At 44.8% G+C, this 25,017-nt stretch overlaps 1 protein-coding gene across 4 annotated transcripts in view; it reads left to right on the forward strand.

The window, feature by feature from the left end:
- Nucleotides 1-25,017, forward strand: part of MTHFD1L (methylenetetrahydrofolate dehydrogenase (NADP+ dependent) 1 like) — a 225,912-nt gene that overhangs the window by 195,124 nt on the left and 5,771 nt on the right. For 2 of the 4 annotated variants that reach the window (XR_016395253.1, XR_016395255.1), the window contains 3 exons: nt 15-8,951; nt 14,509-14,686; nt 20,561-20,676. The gene's annotated coding sequence lies outside the window, so the exon portion shown is untranslated. Of the gene's footprint in view, nt 1-14; nt 13,005-14,508; nt 14,687-20,560; nt 20,677-25,017 lie in introns of those variants that run through there. The other 2 variants (XR_016395254.1, XM_022559197.2) reach the window with 2 other exon arrangements.

The raw sequence follows: 25,017 nt of genomic DNA on the forward strand, positions 1-25,017 counted from the left end.
TTCCTGTTTTTCAGGCTCCACAAACACAAACTACTCCTTTTGCCTTTTTGCTGCAGTTGGAGAAGAAAGTGAATTTGAAATATGCTCTTACGCAATGCTGGGGAAATGGTGAAATAGGCCAAAGATTTATTCTTCGTTCAAGATGAATTCTGTTTGTAACAGAGTGTAGTGTTCAGGAAAAGGACCTCCACCAAGTCTGAAAGAAACTATTTTCTGTTTCCGCAGAGTTTACATTATTTCCCACTGCTTACACTTTAGAATGTTTATTTTATGGGGACTGGGGGATTAAAAGAGTGTGAACTAAAAGGTAACATTTTCCACGATGGAGTTTTCTATATTGTCTTTGAACTGAAAATAAACATGTATGTAGAAAACCAACCAGCAAGCTTTCAGTGCCAGATAAGACTCGCTGACTGCTCTCTAGAGGTAGCTTTTCATGGTGGGGTTGTCAACCTGACACTGATTTCCTGGAAAATTGTGAATGCAACGAGAGCTTTATAAACATAACAAGGAAAAAATAACAGAGAAACATCAGGTCAGTTGTGAAATCTTCTGACTGCTGGAAAGTGGCAATATCCTTTGGAACAAAATACATTTTATATCCAGAACTACTCTTCAGTGCCAGGGAAGTTTACATCACTTACCTAGAAACTGATGGGTTTATGCTAGTTTCTTCCACAGATGAATGAATCTCAATGGCCATTAAGCTCTCACAGGCCCATAGGGCAAGAGAAGTGACCCTTAAAGGTCGGGTGTTTGGCAAATGTTTTTTCATTTTTCCAGCCCTTAAATTGTTCCTGACCCTCTCTTGTTTCCATTTTTTCCCTACAATAATATAAAATTACATAAAAGTTAAGACAAAACCAAGGATTCAGGAACAAACAAGCAGTGATTGTCCTCTAAGCAGTATCAGTAAAGTAGTCACCATAAATATCTTAAATGTCCCCCAGGCACATCCTGCAAAAGCCCTTGCCATGTTCTTGTACTGCACCCTCAGTGACCCCGCTTGTTAGCTGCTCTGCCCATAATGTATCTTTATGTGCAGTTTAATTTGTTCCAAAACACTGTTTAATAAGTAAAAAGCCTCCCCACGCAAAGACTGTCTGTCCTGAGAATAATTTTGCTTCATGTTTCTGTTTGTTTGTTTGTTCTTTGTGTTTTGCGGTACGCGGGCCTCTCACTGTTGTGGCCTCTCCCGTCACGGAGCGCAGGCTCAGCGGCCATGGCTCACGGGCCCAGCCGCTCCGCGGCATGTGGGATCTTCCCGGACCGGGGCACGAACCCGTGTCCCCTGCATCGGCAGGCGGACTCTCACCCACTGCGCCACCGGGGAAGCCCTGCTTCATGTTTCTGAAGTGTCACAGTCCCATTGTCATCCACCCCACCTCACCCCCGTCCCTGCCTTTTATTTGCGTGTATGCCTGTCCGAATACACAGTGAACTAGCATCTCCGATATATAAATCTATTTCAAGATTATGAGGGTTCACAGTCAATTCGTTCTCTATATAATGTGCCCAGTGAGCAGCCTTTCTCGCGAAATGATTTTTATTTAATTTTTTTTTCAATTCTTTTCATTTCATTTTTTGGCCGAGCAGCATGTGGAATCTTAGTTCCCCCACCAGAGATCTAACCTATGCCCCCTGCATTGGAAACACGGAGTCTTAACCACTGGACTGCCAGGGAAGTCCCCAAAGTGATATTTGAGCAGTTCCCTTCTGCTTGTTATTTTCCTCTGCCATTTAAAGTTTCATTTTCTATTTTTGAAAACGTTTTAGGGAAAAAAAAAAATCTTACAAACCTATGTTCCAAGGGCTTTAGGCCAGAGACTTCTTTCCTTACCTACTTTCACCAGGCAACTCACCAATTCATGAAAAAAAGGAGAGGAAGAAAAGAGCATCCTGAATACAGATGTGGGAGAGCTTCTCAACACTCACACCGAAGGACGTATAATCCAGGTGTCGCTGGGAACTCCACGGTTTTCCCATCATGTGGGCTCGTTTTAACTCCTAGATGTCATAACTCACGTTCCGATGGATTTGTTTTCTTTTCATGCACTAACCCTACTAGGATGCACTCCTGCTGAGTGATAAGCAGCCTCCACTGAGAAGAAAGGTCTTTGGCAGGTTAATTAATGGGCTTATGAACTCAGGATGACCGAGGCACTCACGGGCAGGAGAAGACGTTATTTTAGAAAAGAGCTAGTTACCTACCATCTCTTCTGAGGCCAAGGCATGAAAAAAAACAAAAAAATCACATAACCTTTGGCATGGTGGGTTTTAGACAGAAATCTTCCCGAGAAGGGTAGATCCTGATTTCTCTCTGCCTCTATAACTGCAATGTAAGAAACTCCTAACAGACCAGAAACGGTGAGGGCCACAGTGACCACCATGGCACACAGAGACGTATGGCCTTGCTCCCTCTCTGCTCAGGGTTCTGAAGTAACACCTGCAAGGGTCAAGACCCAGACCAGAAGGATCTTCTGAAAGCTGACAGAGGAACACACCATAGTGATGAACAAAAAGCAAGGGAGAGATGAATGGGGACTCAGGAAAGTAGCGGCAAGGCAATTAGCCAATCCATTCCTTAATATTCTTTTTATTTCTCTATTTCTAGGGTTATTCTCTTTGTTTTAACTGGAATGTGCTGACTCCATTAAAACAATACATCAGTGTTCTTCACAACAGATATTCAAAGAGAATCCTCCTGTCTAACATTACCCAGGGACTGTTTTTTAACATAATTTACACCTGCCGATAGACAAGATGGTGTATGAAGCTTACTTTATTTATTCCAAGAAAGTCCACCTACACATATTTGTCCATTGCTTTTGTATAAATGTGTATGTACAAGGGAGTAAAAATTAAGTAATAAGTGCACTTTTATAGCATTTGTTAAAAACCTGTAATCCATATCCACCGAAAAAGTTGAGCATTGTGGCAGAACAGTTGGTTACTAATCAGAGCTTCACTGTTTCCTTAGACTTTAATGCAGCCATGGATCGAGGGACCCCAAAAAACTCTTATAGCTACACTTTAAACAAGGGATAGTGCTGAAATCTAAGAGTCCATGAACTTGGATGGGGAAAAAAGTACATCTTTGTATTCACTAACCTCTAACTGTAATGTAACATTTCCTTCGATTATGAATGTCAGCAGCAAATCACAGCAATATTCACAGTACCTGTGTCTGTCGCGGTCGAAGTCACCGGCATTCTAATATTACAGTTTCTGCAGACAGTCACAGTAGCGATTATGCGCATCACAGTAGCACATCATCTAACAAGGCAGATGTGCCACTATCCTGTTTTTTCATGTGTCAAGAGCCACATATATTGCTGTAATCAAATTTGATAACTTTTTCAACATTTTAATAACTGCATTTCACTATTGTCCATTTGAAGATATTCTGAGGAGGGCTACACAGACTTCATCTGACTGATTAAGGGATCTATGGTACCAAAATGGTGATGACCGCCAGGGACTGTATGAAATTCTAACCTCCTAAATCCTGCAGCCTGTTGTGATGCTCTGGGATGTTAATACATCTGCATCTGTGCTCCAAGCCATCCCTAAGGGTCCCTGCTCCAGGGCTCCTCTATCTGAGATCCTTGTTCTGGGAGCAGCCCAGGTAGCACTTGTCACTGGAGCCCTCTGAAGCCTAACGCAGACGAGATAGAAGAAGCTCTGGAAACTGTAGAGTGCTGTGTCAATGTAGAGCTTGCTTAGCAACCCCAATCCCTGGGCCAGCTCCTGAGCTCCCACCCCTGCCCTGCTTTGGGGTCAAACTTTCCCACATGGCTTTAGACGCTGCCCCTGGCAACCAAGGTCCTACCTGACCTGGTCTCCCCAAGGCTCACACAGAATCTCAGCTTGCATCCTAGTTCTGGGGACCACTGGCTCAGGGTAACCACAAATGCCATTCCCACAAAATTACAAGTTTTACTGTATGGTTTTCCTGATAAGGGATCTTACCATTGTTGAGTAACATTGTTTAATTCATTGACTAGTTCATTTATTCTACAAACCCCTATTGGGCAGCTACCACGTGTGAAGCAGAATGTCTTAAAAAGAAAAGGAATTCGACGTACAAGGTCCATGACTGAAGGGAACGTGTTGGGGCATTCCCCACTGTATCCCAAACCCACAGAGTAGTGGAATGGAAGGTAGTAGTTGATCAGTAAGTATTTTCTGAGCAAATTCATCCGTCCCCTCACTGAGCATGTGTCAGCCCACTTGCTGACACCAGTGACTGGTGTTGGAAGTGGGAGGCAGTCCTGTTGGTTGGGGACCCTGCTTTCTAACCTGTGGGGTTTGCACTAACTGCGCAGTGAGTGTCAGAACTGAATTGAATGGAGTTGTAAGATCCAGTTGGTGTCGGGAGTGTACACCAATGGAGGATTTCGTTAAGCAAAGGATTTTAGCTCATGTCGTGAAAAACTATTGAGATACATAAATACCAAAAGTTTCAGAAATCATGGGGCAGATTTCATGGCCTACATCATGTCCCTGGCAGATTGCCCACAGGCCCCCATGCCACACTTTGAGAACAACTCTTACTCAGTTTTAGATTGAGCTATTGGTCAATTCGAAGATCTGATTTAGTTTCAAGCCCTTAGCCATCAAGAGATAGGCAAGATTTCTGCTAGACCCCACAAACTTCCTGAGAGCAAGCCAGTGTCCGCAGATCTGGGCAGACACCGTTGGTCACTGGATATGAGGCACTAAATAGCTGTGTTCCTTCCTGAAAGGCCAGAGTCCCCCTACCTGGCAGCTGTCCGCGGGATGTTACCCACAGTTGCACCATGTTCTGAACTTGCATTAAAACAACCATAGATTCAGGGGATTGTCCAAAGAACCGTCCTTTTCTTTCTTTCTTTCTTTCTTTCTTTCTTTCTTTCTTTCTTTCTTTTTTTTCTTTCTTTCTTTCTTTGGCTGCATTGGTTCTTCATTGCTGTGTGCGTGCTTTCTCTAGTTGCAGCAATCAGGGGCTACTCTTTGTTGTGGTGCACGGGCTTCTCACTGCAGTGGCTTCTCTTGTTGCAGAGCATGGGCTCTAGGCACACGGGCTTCGGTAGTTGTGGCACGCAGGCCCAGTAGTTGTGGCGCACGGGCTTAGTTGCTCCGTGGCATGTGGGATCTTCCCGGACCAGGGCTTGAACCCATGTCCCCTGTGTTGGCAGGCGGATTCTCAACCACGGCACCACCAGGGAAGCCCCAGAGAATCATTCTTAATGATGACTCTGGGCCTTCCTTCAGGTCTCAGTAAGATGGTTGATTCTAGGACAAAAGATGAATGTCATGAACCAAGAAAGATGGCGAAAATACTTCATGAAAATGGAGTAGGACCATGTGGTTGAGCCGTCAACATGAGACAAAAAAGAATGAAATGCCCTGCTGTGCCATCCTCCTGTGATCTCAGCCTTATCAGTGTGGGTTGTCTTCCTAGTTAATCTAATGCTCTTTCTTTGTGCTGCTTAGGCTCTGGGGTAAGTATCCTCCTCAGGTCCAAAGTGCAGCCACCTAACCTAGCATTGCTTTCCTGAGTCCAAGACTACAATGAACACTTCATGGAGCAACACCGTGACTGGCCATGGCCACTGTATTCAAGGTAAGCTAAATCCATATGAGCTAGCTGAACATCGAAATCCTCTCTGGGCAGTTAATAGCAGACTCCCAAGCATTTGGGTGGGCTAGTTTTACTTATAGGTTTTAGAATCACGATTTGTTTGTTTAACTGGTCTCAGGACCATCTGCATTAGAATTACTTGCAATGCTTGTTAGAAATGTAGCTTCCCGGGCTCCCCTGGTGGCGCAGTGGTTGAGAGTCCGCCTGCCGATGCAGGGGACACAGGTTCGTGCCCCGGTCCGGGAAGATCCCACATACCGCGGAGCGGCTGGGCCCGTGAGCCGTGGCCACTGAGCCTGCGCGTCTGGAGCCTGTGCTCCGCCACGGGAGAGGCCACAACAGTGAGAGGCCCGCGTACTGCAAAAAATAAAGGAAAAAATGTAGCTTCCCACCTTCACTTAGACCTAGTATATTCAACTCTCTAGAAATGATCCTGGGAATCAGTATTTTAAACAATTCACTAAATTATCCTCCTGCACCCTCAATTTAAAAATTAACCCAAACTCCACTTTTGTATCACCACTGTGCCTAGCACGATGCTTCACACTTAGAAGGTGCTATGCAAAGACTTGTTGAAAGCCAGAGTACACATTTCTAGCAGTCCGTCTCCTGGCCCGTGGCAGCCCTACCCAAATGTTATGCACCATCCTTACGGCACTCTCAATTCCCGATACCCCTTCAGAGCCAAGGAATTAAGTTTGGTTTTTTTCATAGCATCTCTCTCCTCCCTTCCTCAGCTGTGGCTTCTCCAGGCTCCCAAGCACCCCCCGCCCCAAGCTGAATCCTTAAACCATCTGAGGAACCACAGACCTCCTAGGAAGATTCTGTGAACAACGAAGAGATATATGAGGCCAGCCAAGTTCAGGATCTCTCATCCTAGACTTGTGTCTAATAATCCAGCATGGGTTGAGTGCCTACCCAGGCAAGGCCTCACACTCGGCTCTGTGGATTAACGAGGATGATCAAGGTCGGGGAGGGGTGCTGGCAAAATGGTCCCAGAAGCCACGGGGAGGATCCTGGAGGCAGTGGGGGATGGCTTTCCACCCGCCTACCAGAGGGAGTTTATACCCATGCTTTTGAGTTTTTCATAAACTCACACTCCGTGGCAAGGCTTCCCTTCTCTTTAGCACCCTAGGTTTGTATTTAAGTCTCCTGAAATGCTTTAAAAAATCCAACCTTTCAGATACGTTGTCAGTCATATTTCATCCCACGATTAGAATGAGACTCAAGGCAGGTTTGTTCTGAAAACAGCCCTTGTCTCCTCTGTCTTGGCAGGGCAGAGCTCAGAGGAGGGCGATGGAATTGCCCAGACTGAGTCTGAGGTTAGAGTGTTTATGTAACAAATCCGCTAAACTTAAATATTTCTCGTGGTGTGGTCAGGGCCGCAAACCTTTGCCCGGGCTCACCACGGTGAATGTCATCTGTTTACTCAAGCCTGTGTGGGCATCTCTGTTTATGTGAAAGGACCCTGCTAGCTTAAAGCCGGTTAGTATGTTCAGTCATAGATCATGATGCTCACGTATTTTACAGTAAGGATTTTGCAAAGACAATTTTTCAAAGTAATCAGACTGGTTAACAATTGTGTGTGCACTGAGCAGACATATTGAATGAATGTTCGCTTGGCAAAGTCTTACAATTAAGGAATTTTTCTTCCCCAGATAATTACATGAGCCCTGATAGTGTTCCTCCAAGCCAGCCTACCGATTTACCTTCCCCCTTGATAGAGACAACGGGTACCAGACAAACAGCTGAGACAGACACCCCGAAGGGACTGGAAAGGCTCTGCTGGGGCCAGAACTAGGCAACTATATGAGAAGTGATGCTTTCCAACTTCATCACGGAGCTGGGAGCCAAAGGATGCTTCAGGGGCCAGGGGAAAAGATGCTGAATAACACCCCAACTTCCTTCCAAGCCATTTTCTACTGTGGCTTCATTACTGAGTTTGAACTGTGAATTCCCAGAATATCAGACATCCCCAAACTCAAATGGGAGGACAGAAAGGCATTCCAAAGCGAAATGTGAATTATTTTTAAATTATTCATGCCACCTCGATAGCCATTAGAACAGATAATTGAACTAACTGTAAATACGTATAAACAGAAGTGACAGAAACAGAAACGTCCACAACAAACTACAGACGAACAGAAAAATGCACTTAAGTGCTAAATGATTAGGGAGGAGGGAAGCCAGGGGAGGTGGGAGGCCATAGTTGTAGAGTGATGAGGGATTTGGGACTCACCTGGCAACAGCCAGCGAGACGGGAGCTGGCTTGAAGAGGGGGAGGGCTGAGCCTTGGCGGAGAGGGAGGGGGAGTGGTGAGGACGGAGGAGGGAAAATAAGATGAATCTATGGTGGGTTCTGGTTTCTGACAAATCTGAGCTCAGAGAGGCAAAAGTGACAGATGCAGCCCCGGCCAACATGAAAAAAAAAGAAAGTACACACTGTATGAGATATTTGAGGTCCTCCTGGAACCTCAGGACACAGCGCATGGAAATAGCATTCCATCTGCAGCCTTCCACCCCAAGACTGGCCCCCTTCTCTGCAGAGTGAGCTAGGGGTAAAAATGCTCTTAGAAGCAGCACTCTTCTCCAGAGAGTAGCAATTGATTTGGGAGCAAGAAGGTGCTACCCGGCAAATGGTTTGGGGCTCCCCTATTTTAAAAAATTCAGAGGGTTTGGGAATTCCCTGGCCATCCAGTGGTTAGGACTCCATGCGTTCACCGCCGAGGGCGCGGGTTCAATCCCTGGTTGGGGCACTAACATCCCACAAGCTGTGCAGCATGGCCAAAAATAAATAAATAATTTAAAAATTTTTTTTAAAGTTTATAGAAGCTGGTTTGTAGACGTGGTGACTCAAAACACTTAAAAAAGATTCAGAGGGTTCAAAGCAGCTACTGAGAACACACAGGTTTTAAGGGTAAAAAAATGTGATGCTGTCCCCCCCCAAAAGGCTCCTGTTCACCACCACGGTGTGTTCCAGTGCAAACACAGGAAGGTAAATGATAGAGAAATTGCATTCAAACCCTAACAACGAAGTCGGCAAGCAACCTGAGAATGAAAGCCCCGAATTAGCTGGCGGTATTGATCGTTCCTAAAGGAGAAATCAAGCATGAAAAATTCAGTTCCTAGCAGATTTTGAAGCAGGAGCAGAGATTTGAGCAAATGTCCCTCATCCATGCTGACGGTTGCTGGCAGGTCCCAGACTTGAGCCGCGTCAACTGTCCCGTGAGGACTGAGGGTGAAAGAGACCAGCCTTGTGGGGAGGATGAGAAACAGTCTAGATGAAGACTCACAGCCACCTGGATAACAACAGACATAGGAAATAAGTGAGTAAAGGCCACGGTCTATCCAGTTAAGTGCCAGAGAGGCTGTCTCCAATGTGTTTAAGAAGACAGTAACTTTACCACGGAGCTTGTGCCCTGGCTCACACGGCCACCAACCTCCCCACACCAGGGCTTTCCCCTCAGTGTGACCAAAGCGGGCAAGTGTTGTCCTAGGAGGCAGAGCTCTCTCTACACCCTGTGACCAGAGCTCCCACACTGAGGATGGAAGCGTATGGCAAACCTACCAGTCCTGCACAGACTGCAAAGAGACATCACGGGCACTGACTCTGGTCCTAGACCTGAGTTGTGGGATCAAAACAGAGAAATTAATGGCGAAATTGGTAATATTTCCACCCATATATTTTTAGGATAGTCGTGTTTAAAATTTTGTGGTCTTGGGACTTCCCTGGTGGTGCAGTGATTAAGAATCTGCCTGCCAATGCAGGGGACACGGGTTCGAGCCCTGGTCTGGGAAGATCCCGCATGGCGTGGAGCAACTAAGCCCATGCACCACAACTACTGAGCCTGTGCTCTAGAGCCTGAGAGCCACAACTACTGAGCCTGAGTACCACAACTACTGAGCCCAAACGCCTAGAGCCTGTGCTCTGCAACAAGAGAAGCCACCGCAATGAGAAGTCCGTGCGCTGCAACAAAGAGTATCCCCCGCTCTCCGCAATTAGAGAAAGCCCGCGCACAGCAATGAAGACCCAACAGCCAAAAATAAATAGATAAATTTATTTTTTTTTTAAATCGGGGGCTTCCCTGGTGGCGCAGTGGTTGAGAGTCTGCCTGCCGATGCAGGGGACACGGGTTCGTGCCCCGGTCCGGGAAGATCCCACATGCCGCGGAGTGGCTGAGCCTGCGCGTCCAGAGCCTGTGCTCCGCAACAGGAGAGGCCACGACAGTGAGAGGCCCGCGTACCGCAACAACAACAAACAACAAAATTCTGTGGTTTTACAGAATTGTCTCTGAATCACTGTACCTAGAGATGAATAGCATCTTTTATAGGGTATTCGATTAAATTTAACGAACATTTTTCAGTGTTAAGTTCTTATCTTGTGCTTGGTACCAAGGCCGGGCTCTAGGCAGACACAGCCAGGATAGATAAGGACTTCACACAGCACGGGTAGGCAACTACACTGCAAAATGTAATGCACGACAAACGGACGATTCCTGATCATTATTACTGATAGTAGTATTTCTATTTCTGATGTCAAAAATCCAGAAATGGGACTTCCCTGGTGGTACAGTGGTTAAGACTCCACAGTCCCAATGCAGGGGGCCCGGGTTCAATCCCTGGTCTGGGAACTAGATCCCACAGACATGCCACAATTAAGAGTTCGCATGCCACAACTGAGGACCCCACCTGCAGCGACTAAGGAGCCCACATGCCACAACTAAGACCCAACGCAACCAAATATATAAATATTTTAAAAATCCAGAAACAGCTAAATTCAAACCATCAGATCAATAAAATCGTAATTAGTAAGAGTTTATTGTGCACATAAGAACAGTTCACGAACTGGGAGCTTTCAAAACATTAGTGGAATGAAGCTCAGAAGTATGTGTTATATAGGACAGCTTATATAGTGAAAATTTGGAGGCTGTTTATTTTTTACAGTGATTGGTTATAGCATTGAAGTTTTTCCTAATGATGGGGATTGGTTAAAATGGTTATCTTATGCCAATTTTGGAAAACAGTTTGAGTTTCATTTATGATTTTCAAAGGCATTTACAAGAAGCGACCCAAGCTAATGTCACTTGTGTTACAGGATAAGCTAACTTAGTTTTTCCCAGCTTAACTGGCTTTATCTGTTCAGGGAACTTTCAAGTCTGGCCTCCACTTTGCAGTTTATTTTATCAGTGCTTAGTAGCCCTTAGCAGAAGCTGCTCAAAGTTTTTTCTGTTGTTGAATGAATGAATTAACCAATTCCTTATCAACATGGACATTACAGTTGCCCAAGATGGCAGCAGGAAACAGGACAAAGAGAAGAACCCCTGAGTCAGGCTCCGTTGGGAAAATTGCAGGCTTGCCTTGGAGGTTGGTAGAAAATGGCAGTGAAGGATGGATACTTCACCTCACATTGACTGAAGTGTGTCCAGGGGTCAGCAGTAATGCAGAGAGAATAATTCGTGAAGTTAAAAGAATAAGACTTTTCCCTTAAAGACTTCCTCCATCTGCTCAAATACAGTTGACCCTTGAACAACATGGGTTTGAACTATGAGGGTCCACTTCTACGTGGGTTTTTTTCAATAGTAAATACTACAGTACTACCTGGTCAGAGGTTGGTTGAATCCATGGATGCAGAACCAGATTCAAAGGGACAATGTATGTGAAGGGCCATGTGAATTATACGGGAATCTCAACTGCGCGGAGGGTCAGCACACTTAGCCACCCCCCGCCCCTGCATCATTGTTCTAGGATCAGCTGTACCGTATCTAGGTTGAGGCTTGCGAGCCTGAGGGGTGGAATCTAGTAACGTGCTGGAGTCTGAATGGTGGGAAAAAGGAGTTGGAGGGAGCCCTGCAAAGTGCCTGCCGGCTCTGGGGTCCCTACCAGGGTTTGCCCCAAGCTGTGAGGGCAGGTGCCACCAGGACCTCTGAGGGCAAAAAACTCCCACACAGGGAGCTGACCCCTGAGGAAAGAGTCCTACCTGCTCCCTCAGAGGCCTCACCTTTTAGATGTGAAGCCCACAGACGACCAACGGGAGGGCCGGGCCTGGGCTCCCAGGAAAGCTGATGATGCCCTCCCCTGAGACAGCCTCTCTAGAACAATCTGGTCCTCGTCTGCCACCCGAGGCGCCCTGAGAAAAGGACTGGGGAGAAAAGGCACTCACGGTGCGCTTTATGAATGAATTTAATCCACTGTCACTTTATTACCCATCTGCTAAGGGTGTTTCCGTTTTCACGTGACCTGGTTAGGGCTATGCAGGCCGACAGTGAGGCATCAGAACGGCCACAGTTACAGCTGTGTCCCCAGAGACTCGGCCCCCCACCTACACACTGAGTCATCACAGGCAGAAAAAGTGCTTTGAACTGAGAAAAGAACAAAGCTCTACCGTGATATTTCAGAGGCAGCAAAGGAGCTTGAGGACCCATCAGGTGGTTTTGCCAAGACAGGTCTCAGTTGCCTTCAGCAGTGGAATCCAGGGTTTTCCCAACAACACTGCTTTCTCAAACTCCAGATCACCAGCAGCTCTGAACTGTCATCTTTATTTTTTTAATAAATTTATTTATTTATTTATTTTATTTTGGGCTGCGTTGGGTCTTCGTTGCTGTGCGTGGCCTTTCTCTTGTTGAGGTGAGCGGGGGCTACTCTTCGTTGCGGTGCCCAGGGTTCTCACTGCGGTGGCTTCTCTTGTGGAGCACAGGCTCTAGGCTCGCGGGCTTCAGTAGGTGCAGCACGCAGGCTCAGTAGTTGAGGCTCACAGGCTCTAGAGCGCAGGCTCAGTAGTTGTGGCGCACGGGCTTAGTTGCTCCGCGGCATGTGGGATATTCCCAGACCAGGGCTTGAACCCATGTCCCCTGCATTGGCAGGTGGATTCTTAACCACTGCGCCACCAGGGAAGTCCCTTTTTTTTTTTTTTTTTTAATTTTTATTGGAGTATAGTTGATTTACAATGTCGTATTAGTTTCAGGTGTACAGCAAAGTGAATCAGTTATACAAATACATATATCCACTCTTTTTTTAGATTCTTTCCCCATATAAGCCATTACAGAGTATTGAGTCGAGTTCCCTGTGCTATACAGTAGGTCCTTGTTAGTTATCTGTCTTATATATAGCAGTGTTTATGTGTCAATCCCAATCTCCCGATTTATCCCTCCCCCCTCCTTACCCCCCTGGTAACCATAAGTTTGTTTTCTACATCTGTGACTCTACTTCTGTTTTGTAAATAAGTTCATTTGTACTCTTTTTTTAGATTCCACATATAAGTGATATCATATGATATTTGTCTTTCTGTGTCTGACTTACTTCACTCAGTATGACAGTCTCTAAGTCCATCCATGTTGCTGCAAATGGCATGAGTTTGTTCTTTTTTACGGCTGAGTAATATTCCATTGCCACATCTTCTTTACTCATTCCTCTGTTGATGGACATTTAGGTTGCTTCCATGTCCTGGCTATTGGAAATAATGCTTCAGTGAACATTGGGGTGCATGTATCTTTTCAAATTATGGTTTTCTCCAGGTATATGCCTAGGAGTGGGATGGCTGGGTCATATGGTAGTTCCATCTTTAGTTTTTTAAGGAAGCTCCATGAACTTTCATCTTTAATTCACTTGCAGCCTTTGGGTGGTCAAGGAGTAACTTCAGACAGAAGCCAGTGTCCCTGCTCCCTGCCAGCCTCCACCTGAGTCAGGGTCTCAGAAGTGCCCCTTCCTCCCACCTGCTCAGAACTGTGTCCTCCCTTGGCCAGGCCCCTGGCCTCCCAGGCTTAAGCCTCTCCCCAGGCCTAGCATCTCCCTACAAAATTGCTAGGGAGGCAGGGCCAGTTGCTGTCTTTCGAACACCACCTCTAGAACGGAGAGACTCTATCCTTGGAATACAACCACAGATTTCTAATAAGGCTGGATTTTAAACACAGTTTTTGTAACAATCCACTCACTTCTTAACTTTGTGTTATCAAATTAAAAATACATTTTCAAGAATATTCTTGCCATTCTAAACCACAAATGGGATTGTTTTGTTTGGTTTTTAATCATAGCAAGGAAATCTACTCTGTGCAGTTGCAGCATACCTCTTTTTTAAACCTATTTATTTCCATAGCAAAAAAAAAAAAAAGAAAATTCCTCATAAGGTTAAATATAGAATTAACATATGACTCAGCGATTCCATTCCTAGGTATGTGCCCAAAGAATTGAAAACAGGAACTCAAACGTGTACACCATGGGGAACTCCCTGGCAGTCCAGTGGTTCGGACTTCTACTGCCAGGGGGCATGAGTTCAATCCCTGGTCAGGGAACTAAAATCCTGCAAGCCACACGGCATGGCCAAAAAAATTAAAATGTACACCAAGTTCATAGCAATAGCCAAAAGGTGGAAATGACCCAACAAATAAAAGGATAAACAAAACGCAGAATATACATACAAATGGATGAAATTTTGACATGTGCCACAACATGGATGGATCTTGAAAACAACATGCTGAGTGAAATAAGCCAGATGTAATAGGACAATAACGTATGATTACACTTATATGAAATATCTAGAGTAGGCAAATGCATAGAGACAGAAAGTGGATTGGAGGTTAACAGGGGCTGGAGGTTGTTACTTCATTGGTAGAGTTTCTGTTTGGGTGATAAAAAATGCTTGGAATTAGACAATGGTGATGGTAGCCCAACACTGTGCATGTAATTAATACCATTGAATTGCGCACTTTAAAATGGTTAAAGTAATAAATGTTCTGTGTGTTTTAGCACAATTTTTTTTTAAATCAGGCTTTTTATTAGTATGACAGTTTTTGGCTACTAGAGCAATTATACATCTTATTGTCTCATATTTAAAGCCTTGGTAATGATATTTATTCCCAACATAAAAATCTAGTTTTCAATGTCTTGTAGAACTTCGCCGACATGACCACCGTAACCAGTGCACACTGCCTGGAAATGCCCTTCTCAGGCACATGGGTCCAGAAAGAGTGGCAGACCTGGAGAAGCCTGGCCTGGTATCCAGCTCTCTGCTTCCTGCTTCTGCGACCCTGCAAGTCACTTATGATCGCAATGCATCAGTTTCCATATGGTACGATAATGACACTACTTGTTTCACAGGGTTGTTGTGAAGATAAAATGTGTGGGGAATGTAATGTACGTAATACAATGCTGGCGCAAAGTCAGTGCTCATCATTAAGCTATTGTTCTTATTGATATTATCATGACAGAATTCAGGGCTTTTTTTTTTTTTTAACATCTTTATTGGAGTATAATTGCTTTGCAATGGTGTGTTAGTTTCTGCTTTATAACAAAGTGAATCAGTTATACATATACATATCTTCCCATATCTCTTCCCTCTTGCGTCTCCCTCCCTCCCACCCTCCCTATCCCACCCCTCCAGGCGGTCACAGAGCACCGAGCCGATATCCCTGTGCTATGCGGCTGCTTCCCACTAGCTATCTATTTTACTTTTGGTAGTGTATATATGTCCATGCCTCTCTCTCGCTTTGTCACAGCTCACCCTTCCCCCTCCCCACATCCTCAAGTCCGTTCTCCAGTAGGTCTGTGTCTTTATTCCTGTCTTACCCCTAGGTTCTTCATGACATTTTTTTTTCTTAAATTCCATATATATGTGTTAGCATACGGTATGTCTTTCTCTTTCTGACTTACTTCACTCTGTATGACAGGCTCTAGGTCTATCCACCTCATTACAAATAGCTCAATTTCGTTTCTTTTTATGGCTGAGTAATATTCCATTGTATATATGTGCCACATCTTCTTTATCCATTCATCCGATGATGGGCACTTAGGTTGTTTCCATCTCCTGGCTATTGTAAATAGAGCTGCAATGAACATTGTGGTACATGACTCTTTTTGAATTATGGTTTTCTCAGGGTATATGCCCAGTAGTGGGATTGCTGGGTCATATGGTAGTTCTATTTTTAGTTTTTTAAGGAACCTCCATGCTGTTCTCCATAGTGGCTGTATCAATTTACGTTCCCACCAACAGTGCAAGAGGTTTCCCTTTTCTCCACACCCTCTCCAGCATTTATTGTTTCTAGATTTTTTGATGATGGCCATTCTGACTGGTGTGAGATGATATCTCACTGTAGTTTTGATTTGCATTTCCCTAATGATTAATGATGTTGAGCATTCTTTCATGTGTTTGTTGGCAATCTGTATATCTTCTTTGGAGAAATGTCTATTTAGGTCTTCTGCCCATTTTTGGATTGGGTCGTTTGTTTTTTTGTTATTGAGCTGCATGAGCTGCTTGTAAATTTTGGAAATTAATCCTTTGTCAGTTGCTTCATTTGCAAATATTTTCTCCCAACAAAAGACAACAAAAGAGGGTTGTCTTTTGGTCTTGTTTATGGTTTCCTTTGCCGTGCAGAAGCTTTGAAGTTTCATTAGGTCCCATTTGTTTATTTTTGTTTTTATTTCCATTTCTCTAGGAGGTGGGTCAAAAAGGACCTTGCTGTGATTGATGTCATAGAGTGTTCTGCCTATGGTCTCCTCTAAGAGTTTGAGAGTTTCTGGCCTTACATTTAGGTCAGGGCTTTTATAAATGAGTGATTGAGATTTAAAGGGGAAAAGTGATTAAGAAGCACTAACAATTCCAAAGAGAGGAACCGAAGAGCATGGCTCAAAGATTTATGATGAAAGTCAGTCCTGGTTGTTGAGAAAAGGCATGAAGCCTTCTTGAACATTCCACCAGCTGAGCCTGCAGTGGCACCTTGGGGCGGCAGGAGGAACCCAGGCTGAGTCATTCTCTGGGGTCCCTCGGCCTGATCCCATGGAAGCCTCTGGTCCCAGCAGCTGCGAGTCACAGCTGTGGGCAAATAGACCTAGTGTCTTCTGCTGTGATAATTGTTTGCTCTGATCACTGGCACTGTGTTGGTTTATGCTGCTGGGATGCATTGCCAGTTTAAGCACCTTAACGTTCTGTTTCCTTTAGCTCTCAACCTCTTAACAACCTTCTCACTCCGGACCCCGGTGACATACAGGGAGGTGTCCAAGATGGCCACTGGGACATCGTTGGTCGGGATCAACATCCGCTTTGAAGGTGTCAGGCCTGATATGAACCCAGTCCAGGGAGGGAGGGAGGGAGCGCGCCGGCAGGGCAGCAACATATTTCACATAAACAGACCCTTCAGCCTTTGCAGCTTCGGTTTCCCAGGAGAGCAGCCAGCGGCAGGACTTTGGTTTTGAGAAGTAAAGATTTAGCTTTAACAGTTGGGCGGTCACTGCATGCCGATTGCTTTCCTCTGTGTGAGTTGCTATTGCTGGTTGGAGGCTGTTATTTTCCTCTATGTGTTGTGTAGGATTCAGCCCTTTCCTGGGAAGAGAGAGCACATTCCTTGCTTCCCTTAATCACTACTTTGGCATCAGTGCGGAACACTCTGGATAAGGGACCACAGTGCCTGAAGCATCCTGGAGAGGAGGGAGGGCAGTGGCTGGAGTGAGAATACACACCGTAAAGAGCGGAACCCTAGAGAATTTAGGGCTCGTCTCCAGCCCCCGGAGCAGAGCAAGTGCAACCCAGGGGCAGGGAGCGGAAAACAGAAAGCATAATAGCTGAAGGCGAAGAGAAGGAACTTGTGAGATTTTTAAGTCATAACTATGTGCTAGGATACCCTGGAAGTTTATTTTCCCAATTCAAAATATTTTTTTTTTCTGACTCAAAAGTACATTAACGGGGAGACGCAAGAGGGAAGAGAGATGGGAACATATGTATATGTATAACTGATTCACTTTGTTGTAAAGCAGAAACTAACACACCACTGCAAAGCAATTATACTCCAATAAAGATGTTAAAAATAAATAAATAAATAAAACTACCTAGAAATGATGATGACTCAAAAAAAAAAAAGAAAAAGTACATTAAGGGACCTTACATGAACCAGTGGGGCAGGTGTGCTATGACATGAGAATTTGATACAGCAGGGGTAAAAAAACAAAAAACAAAACAAACAAAAAAACGTAATTTTAAAATATATGTATATAACTTTTTAAAAAAGGAAATCAACAGTTGTTTTAATGGGTGCAGAGTTTCAGTTTGGGAAAACGGAAAAGGCTCTGGAGATGGAAGGGGGGGGGTTGCCCAACAGTGTGATTGTATTTAATGCCACAGGACTCACAAAGGGTTAAAATGGTAAATTTCATGTTATGTATACTTTGCCACGTTAAAAACAATTTTTAAGTACTTTCACTGATACATATTTGTCTCCTCATTTGTATCCATTTTATGTCTGGGGTTTAGGTAAGCTCTGGTTCTGATTACTAGATTCTACTCTAGCTAGTCATGTGACCTTGAGCAAGTCATCTCACCTTTCTGGTCTTCAGTTGCCTCACTTGTAATAGGAGAAATTTGAAAAGAATAGTCTGTCACAGCTCTGATAGCCACGGATTAGTATTTCTTGAGGGTGTGCCATGTGCCAGGCTCTCTGCTACACATTTTATCAGCATGACCTCATTTAATCCTCACAAGTATCCCATGAGGCTGGTATAATTATCCTCATCTGAGAGACAGCAAGAGGAATCAGAGGCTTAGAAGGTTCGGTGGCTTGTCCACGCACAGCAAGCGAGTGGGAGGCGTGGGATTTGGACTTAGGTCTGGGGGACCCCAGGGCCCAGGCTCTCAGCTGCTGTTCAGTACTGCAGCAGCGAGAACGTCAGAGCCAAACCACCACGAAGCTTTTCTCCCTGGAAAAGCTATTAGCCTGGAAAATAAGACCGACGTCCAGCCAGGAGCCGCTTCTGCCGTGCTCTCTTATTCCACTTGGTGACTGTGCTGCGGCCTCCTGAGAATGTGGGCTGAAGGGTGGGCAGGAAGCAGGACGGGCGAGCTGGCCAGGCTGCTGGGTCTCCACAGTAAGTTTCACTTTTTTGCCCTAAAGTAATTGAAATCTCCCCAAATTAGATCCCTCCTTATTTCAGCATAATTAAAATATGTATGAGAATAAAGGCATTCTATTTAGATTGTGTTTCCTCCTATCCTCCACCACGAATGTTTGTATTCACAATGCAATCAAGAGTCGGTTGCCTGAGAACTGGGGCCCTGAAGCAGACGACAGCTAGCTCTCAGCTATGCGATGAAGATTCACTGGTCTTCAAATGTTCTCCCAGCCTGTTTTAACCACGACTTTTTCCGTCCCCCTTAACCACAGCATTAATTAACGCACTTAGCAAGAAGCACGTGGGGCATGTCTGCATGTTACCAGTGACCCTCGGACAGAGAAGCAGAGAAAAAAGCAAGAAAAGACAGCAACAGTACAAGTGAACATTGGCTGCCCGTGGGATATTGCAAAACCATGGCGTATTTGCATTTGTTGATGAAAATCATTGCAAATCAACCTAGGAATTAGATAACAACAACATCAACAAATCATTGGAACATCTGTACAATGACACTATGTAGACATTAAGAATGAGTCAGATCTCTAACAGAGCAAATCAATGGATGAAGCTTTGGAAGTTGAAGCCGAGTTGAGCAATCATCCTTGGCGGACACGGAGACAGGTCTGAAAACAGTAATGAGATCCTTAAACAAGAAGCAACCAACGCCACAACAAACAGCCTGGAGAAAGAATCGCAAGGACACCTAGAGGAGCAGCTCAGGTGCAAATAGCAGGAATGTAAACCCAAGCGTGACTTTCTCCGCAGCGCCTGAGTGACTAAAGGTCCTCACCACGGCTTAGTGAAGAGGAACTGACGGCTGTAAGCAGAACTCCGCTGACCAGCATTTGTATTCGGTTATGTGTACTTGTGCTTAAAACACTAAACAGGGCTTCCCTGGTGGCGCAGTGGTTGAGAGTCGGCTTGCCAATGCAGGGTACACGGGTTCGTGCCCCGGTCCGGGAAGATCCCACATGCCGCGGAGCGGCTGGGCCCGTGAGCCATGGCCGCTGAGCCTGCGTGTCCGGAGCCTGTGGTCCGCAACGGGAGAGGCCACAACAGTGAGATGCCCGCGTACTGAAAACAAAACAAAACACTAAACACACAAACACACACACACACCTTTAATTCTTAAGATTCAAATATTCTCTTTTTTTCCTATAAAGCCCATAATTCCAAGGCCTTTGGTGGTACCTTCACATAAAATTTTCTGCATTGGATACTGACTACCAACAACCAGAATCTGTTACCTGGTTTGGGTAAAACCCAGTAAACTGCACTGTATTCGTTAGTTATGGCCACATATCAAATTAACCCAAACCTTAGTGACTTAAAGCAACAATTATTATTAATTATCTCTCACAGTTTCGGTGGGTCAGACATGTGGGTCACAGAAGGAACAGAGATTTATCTCCGCTCCACAAGGACTGGAGCCTCAGCTGGAAGGCTTTTGGGGTGAAAGCTGGAATCATCTGAGGGCTTGGTCACTCGCACGTGTGACAATTAATGCTGGCTGTCCGCTGAGGGCCTGACTGGGACTGTTGGCTAGAACCTCCACACGTGGCCTCTCTGTGTGGACTGGGCTTCCTCACAATATGGCAGCTGGGATCCAAGGGCAAGCATCCCACAAGAGGGAACCAAACAGAAGCTCTGTCCTTGTTATGATCTAGCCTGGAAGTCACACAGCTTTGCTTCCACTGTACTCCATTGACCAAGGTGGTCACAAGCCTACGCCCAGACTTAAGGGGAATGAACAAAGACCTACATCTCAATGGGATGGATGTCAGCCACACAGTAGGAAGAGCATAAGGGACACGTATGTAGGGGTGGCCATCTTTGGAAGATACAACCTGCCCTTACAGAATTCTGCCTTAAAGATGATTTCTGTAGGAAAGTGCACCATGGTTTAAAGATTTCATGAACAAGAGAGTCTTAGGTGGATCCTAACACATAATTGGAGAATATTTGGTGTCTGGTGACATGGTGGGTGATAGGATTAGAAAGGTACGTTAAGGCCAGATTTCAGAGAGTCCTAAGTGATATATTAAAAGTGAGGTCTTTATTCCAGGGACACGGAGGAGCCACAGAAGTATTTTCACCAAAGATTTCTCTCAAGGCCCTGGAGAGCATGGATTAGAGAAAAGGAGAGGCACGTCCAACTGCGCGCTAATTAAAGTGGTCCAGGTGAGATGTCAGCACTCTGAACAATGACATTTACCTGCATCTCTGAGCCGCCAGCCTAGCCCTTCTGTCCACTTTGTTCCTCTCTAATTACAAATTCAGCGAGGACCCCAAATCGTTTCAGCATCTCATATTAATAGATTATAGGTCTCAAAGACATACATTTGATATATAGTTTGTATTTGTAATCATACACATACAGCATAAGACAGCTTGCCTTAAAATGACACTTCTCACATGGCTATGAAATTATATACAGCATTCATTTTGCTTATAAACCCCACAAACTTCCTCCTACAGCTTTTCGGACTTGTTTTTAGTGTATTACTTGAATATATTGCTCGGGCCCCTCTGTCCTCCTTTTCTGTCTTTGCTTGACCCTTAGCATAAATCAAAATCACAGAGCAAATCATGTCCCTGGTTCTCTAGAAACTTTGACTGATGGCTGAGCCATGATCAGAAGTTCTAGGGGTCCATGGGCTGGGAGCGGGGGCAGGGGGATGACACAGACATCTCTAAGAATCTGATGACAATTCACAGGGAGTGTGGGTACCCCCAAGCAGGCTTGTTGTCTCGTGAGACGGCAAGTAGCTTTGGGGTACTGGCTTGAATCAACAGGCTCCTATGAATCAGCTGACAGTCGTCACCTGGATGAGGTCAGAGTGGTCACAGGTACTCCGGCCCCTGAAATCAGGGCTCTGTCTGACTTGAAGCAGTCATTCATCTCTTTGAACTTCAGTTTCTCAAGATGAGAATGGAAATGAAGACACTTACCCCCTGGAAGCAATGTCCTGACGTGCCGGCCATCAGCTTAGAAATCTGTGTTTGCTTATGTGCGCGATCAAGGCAAATGTAACCTGCCCTTTCCGCCAACTCTGCTGAGGTTGCTTTTACAACTATGACTGGTAGTTAGGTTTACTCTTCAATTGCTTTATTTAAACTCGCATCTAGTTATATAAACACACCTCAGCACAATTTATAGACTGGCGATTCTTTCTATCATAGCTGACTTGTTTTTCTTCTTGAAACAAACTCTTGAGTCTAGACTTTGTCAGGTTGATACATGAGGGTGGGGACTGTTTATACCGAAATCGTATACACATTCCAGACACGTGCCTTGTTACTGATCCGAAATAAAGATGATGAGCCTTTGACTTGTAAAGAGACACTCAAGAAATTGTTTGAAGTGCAAACTCTGATCTATTACTAAAAAGAGGCACAAAGAGTTCCTCAAAACTTTCTTTGCTGCTTTTGAATAGGCGGGTGTTAGGGAGGCAGCAACTTTATTTTATTTATTTATCTACTTTTTTTGGCATGTGGGATCTTAGCTCCCCAACCGGGGATCGAACCCGTGTCCCCTGCAGTGGAAGCTTGGAGTCTCAACCACTGGACCACCAGGGAAGTCCCAGAGAGCAACTTTAGATCAATACAGGAGAGAACTTTCTCATGATACAAACTCTTCCACAATGAAAGGGGCTGGGGAATCTCTAACTAGTGACTTTCCTCACGGGGGAAATGCTTAAACAGAACTGATTGACCATCTTCAAGAAATGGTAGGGAAGGGTTTAATCCACCAACAGGAAAGAAGATGGATTTGGAGGTATCTTTCCGTTCAAATATCCTATCTTAGATTTCTCCAATAAGCCTATGAGGATGAAGATAAGATTTTGTTAATGGTTCAGTCCTAAAAACAGATCTTTGCAAACAGTGCGTGTGGATAGCCTCCTGAGGGTGGGGTTTGTGCGGGTAGCGTGAGGATATGGGTGCATGTGTACAGTGCTATGCTGGGCGTTTTAGGTCAGGTGTGTTGTCCAAAGAACATATTTCTAAGCTTTCAAAACACAGACAAAAATTATGCTCAATAAGTCAGTATCCGGTGGCTTCTCCATTCTAGGGCTGAGAAAATAAGACTGGTAATGGCAAAGTTTACTTTGCCAGCCTGTCAGAGACGTCAGACTGTTGGGAGGGGGATTCTAGCAAAGGCCAGGCCTAAAGCAGCGAGGAGGGAAGGGAAGGTCTCGGCCCTTCAGAGGGGGCTGACCTTCATGGCCCACTCACAGCCAGACTGGTGCTAAGGTGCATGAGGTGCAAATCAGTCCCTGAAGCTCTATGGTGATGGTGCATTTGCATTACAAATAAGCCTGAATGTCATTACTTGGTCTCTTCATAACAGAGGTATCACCTCACACCGGTCAGAATGGCCATCATCAAAAAATCTACAAACAATAAATGCTGGAGGGGGTGTGGAGAAAAGGGAACCCCCTTGCACGGTTGGTAGGAATGTAAACTGATACAGCCACTATGGAGAACAGCATGGAGCTTCCTTAAAAAACTAAAATTAGAACTACCATATGACCCAGCAATCCCACTGCTGGGCATATACCCTAAGAAAACCATTATTCAAAAGGACACATGCACCCCAATGTTCATTGCAGCACTATTTACAATAGCCAAGACATGGAAGCAACCTAAATGGCCATGGACAGACGAATGGATAAAGAAGTTGTGGTACATATATACAATGGAATATTACTCAGCCATAAAAAGGAACGAAATTGGGTCATTTGTAGAGATGTTTATGGACCTAGAGTCTGTCATACACAGCGCAGTAAACTAGAAAAAGAAAAACAAATATTGGGATTTTGCTGGTGGCCCAGTGGTTAAGAATCCGCCTGCCAATGCAGGGGACAAGGGTTAAAGCCGTGGTCTGGGAAGATCCCACATGCCACGGAGCAACTAAGCCCGTGCGCCACAAGTGCTGAGCCTGCGCTCTAGAGCCCGCGAGCCACAACTGCTGAGCCTGGGCACCACAACTACTGAAGCCCATGCGCCTAGAGCCTGTGCTCTACAACAAGAGAAGCCACAGCAATGAGAAGCCCACACACTGTAACGAAGAGTAGCCCCGCTCGCTGTGACTAGAGAAAAGCCCGCAGACAGCAACGAAGACCCAATGCAGCCAAAAATAAATAAATAAAATTTATTAAAAAAGAAAAACAAATATTGTATACTAACGCATATTTGTGGAATCTAGAAAAATGGTACAGATGAACCTATTTGCAGGGCAGGAATAGAGATGTAGATATAGAGAACGGACATGTGGACATGGTGGGGGAAGGGGAGGGTGGGACAAATTGGGAGATTAGGTATGACATAAATACACTACGTAATGTGTAAAATAGATTCTAGTGGGAACCTGCTGTACAGCACAGGGAGCTCAGCTCTGTGCTCTGTGACGACCTAGATGGGTGGGATGGGGGTGGTGAGAGGGAGGTCCGAGAGGGAGGGGATATAGATATACATAGAGCTGATTCACTTCATTGTACAGCAGAAACTAACACAACATTGTAAAGCAATTATACTCCAATAAAAAAAAAGAACCTCATATGAATCGGCACATGAAGACTGATAAAGTTCAGAAGCTGTGTCTTCTAATAAAAAGGGCAACATATATATATATATATATATATATATACACACATGAATGAATATATATACATATATGTGAATATGCATGTATGAATTATATGTATGTATATATGTATATATATGAATCAGTATATATGTGTATATATGATGTATAAATATATATACATTATATAGATATTCATATATACATTTGTATATATACATATATATTTATATATATATTTGTGTGTATATATGAAAATATATATATATATTTACATACAAATGAAATCCTTCCCCGTGTACTACCAGAGAGTAAAAATACAGAGATGGAACTGTGCTCTCATCACTAGGGCTGGAAATGTGGCCTAAATTAGGCTTGTGAAAGCCAATCCTAAGACTTTGGAGAGTGGGGTTTCTGAAGGAACAAAGTACTAGTTTTTCCACTGAGGTTGCTTAGTTGGTAGGAAGTAAGCCTGGAACTGCCAGGGTACCACCTAGAGACGGGCATCTTGAGAATGAAGCCAACAGAAGAGAGGGTGAAAGATGGCGACAGGGACAATGTCCTGATGGCCTCCTGGATTCAGTTATGACTAAAGCTGTTCAGTTACTGAGCCAGTAAAAACACACTTTACGTTACACCCATTTGAGTTGAATTTCTTTCACTTGCTATCTCAAGAAACTTAATATATCAGAGCAAAAGCCAAGCTACAAAGATGCACTATGGGGCTTCCCTGGTGGCGCAGTGGTTAAGAATCCACCTGCCAACGCAGAGAGACAGGGGTTCGAGCCCTGGTCCAGGAAGACTCCTACATGTTGTGGAGCAGCTAAACCTGTGCGCCACAACTACTGAGCCTGCGCTCTAGAGCCCGTGAGCCACAACTACTGAGCCCGTGTGCCGCAACTGTTGAAGCCCGTGTGCCCTAGAGCCCATGCTCT

This window comes from Delphinapterus leucas, chromosome 12 (genome assembly GCF_059928025.1).
Source record: "Delphinapterus leucas isolate spDelLeu-1000000601 "Yukka" chromosome 12, BTC_Dleu_Yukka2, whole genome shotgun sequence".
Lineage (NCBI taxonomy): Eukaryota > Metazoa > Chordata > Mammalia > Artiodactyla > Monodontidae > Delphinapterus > Delphinapterus leucas.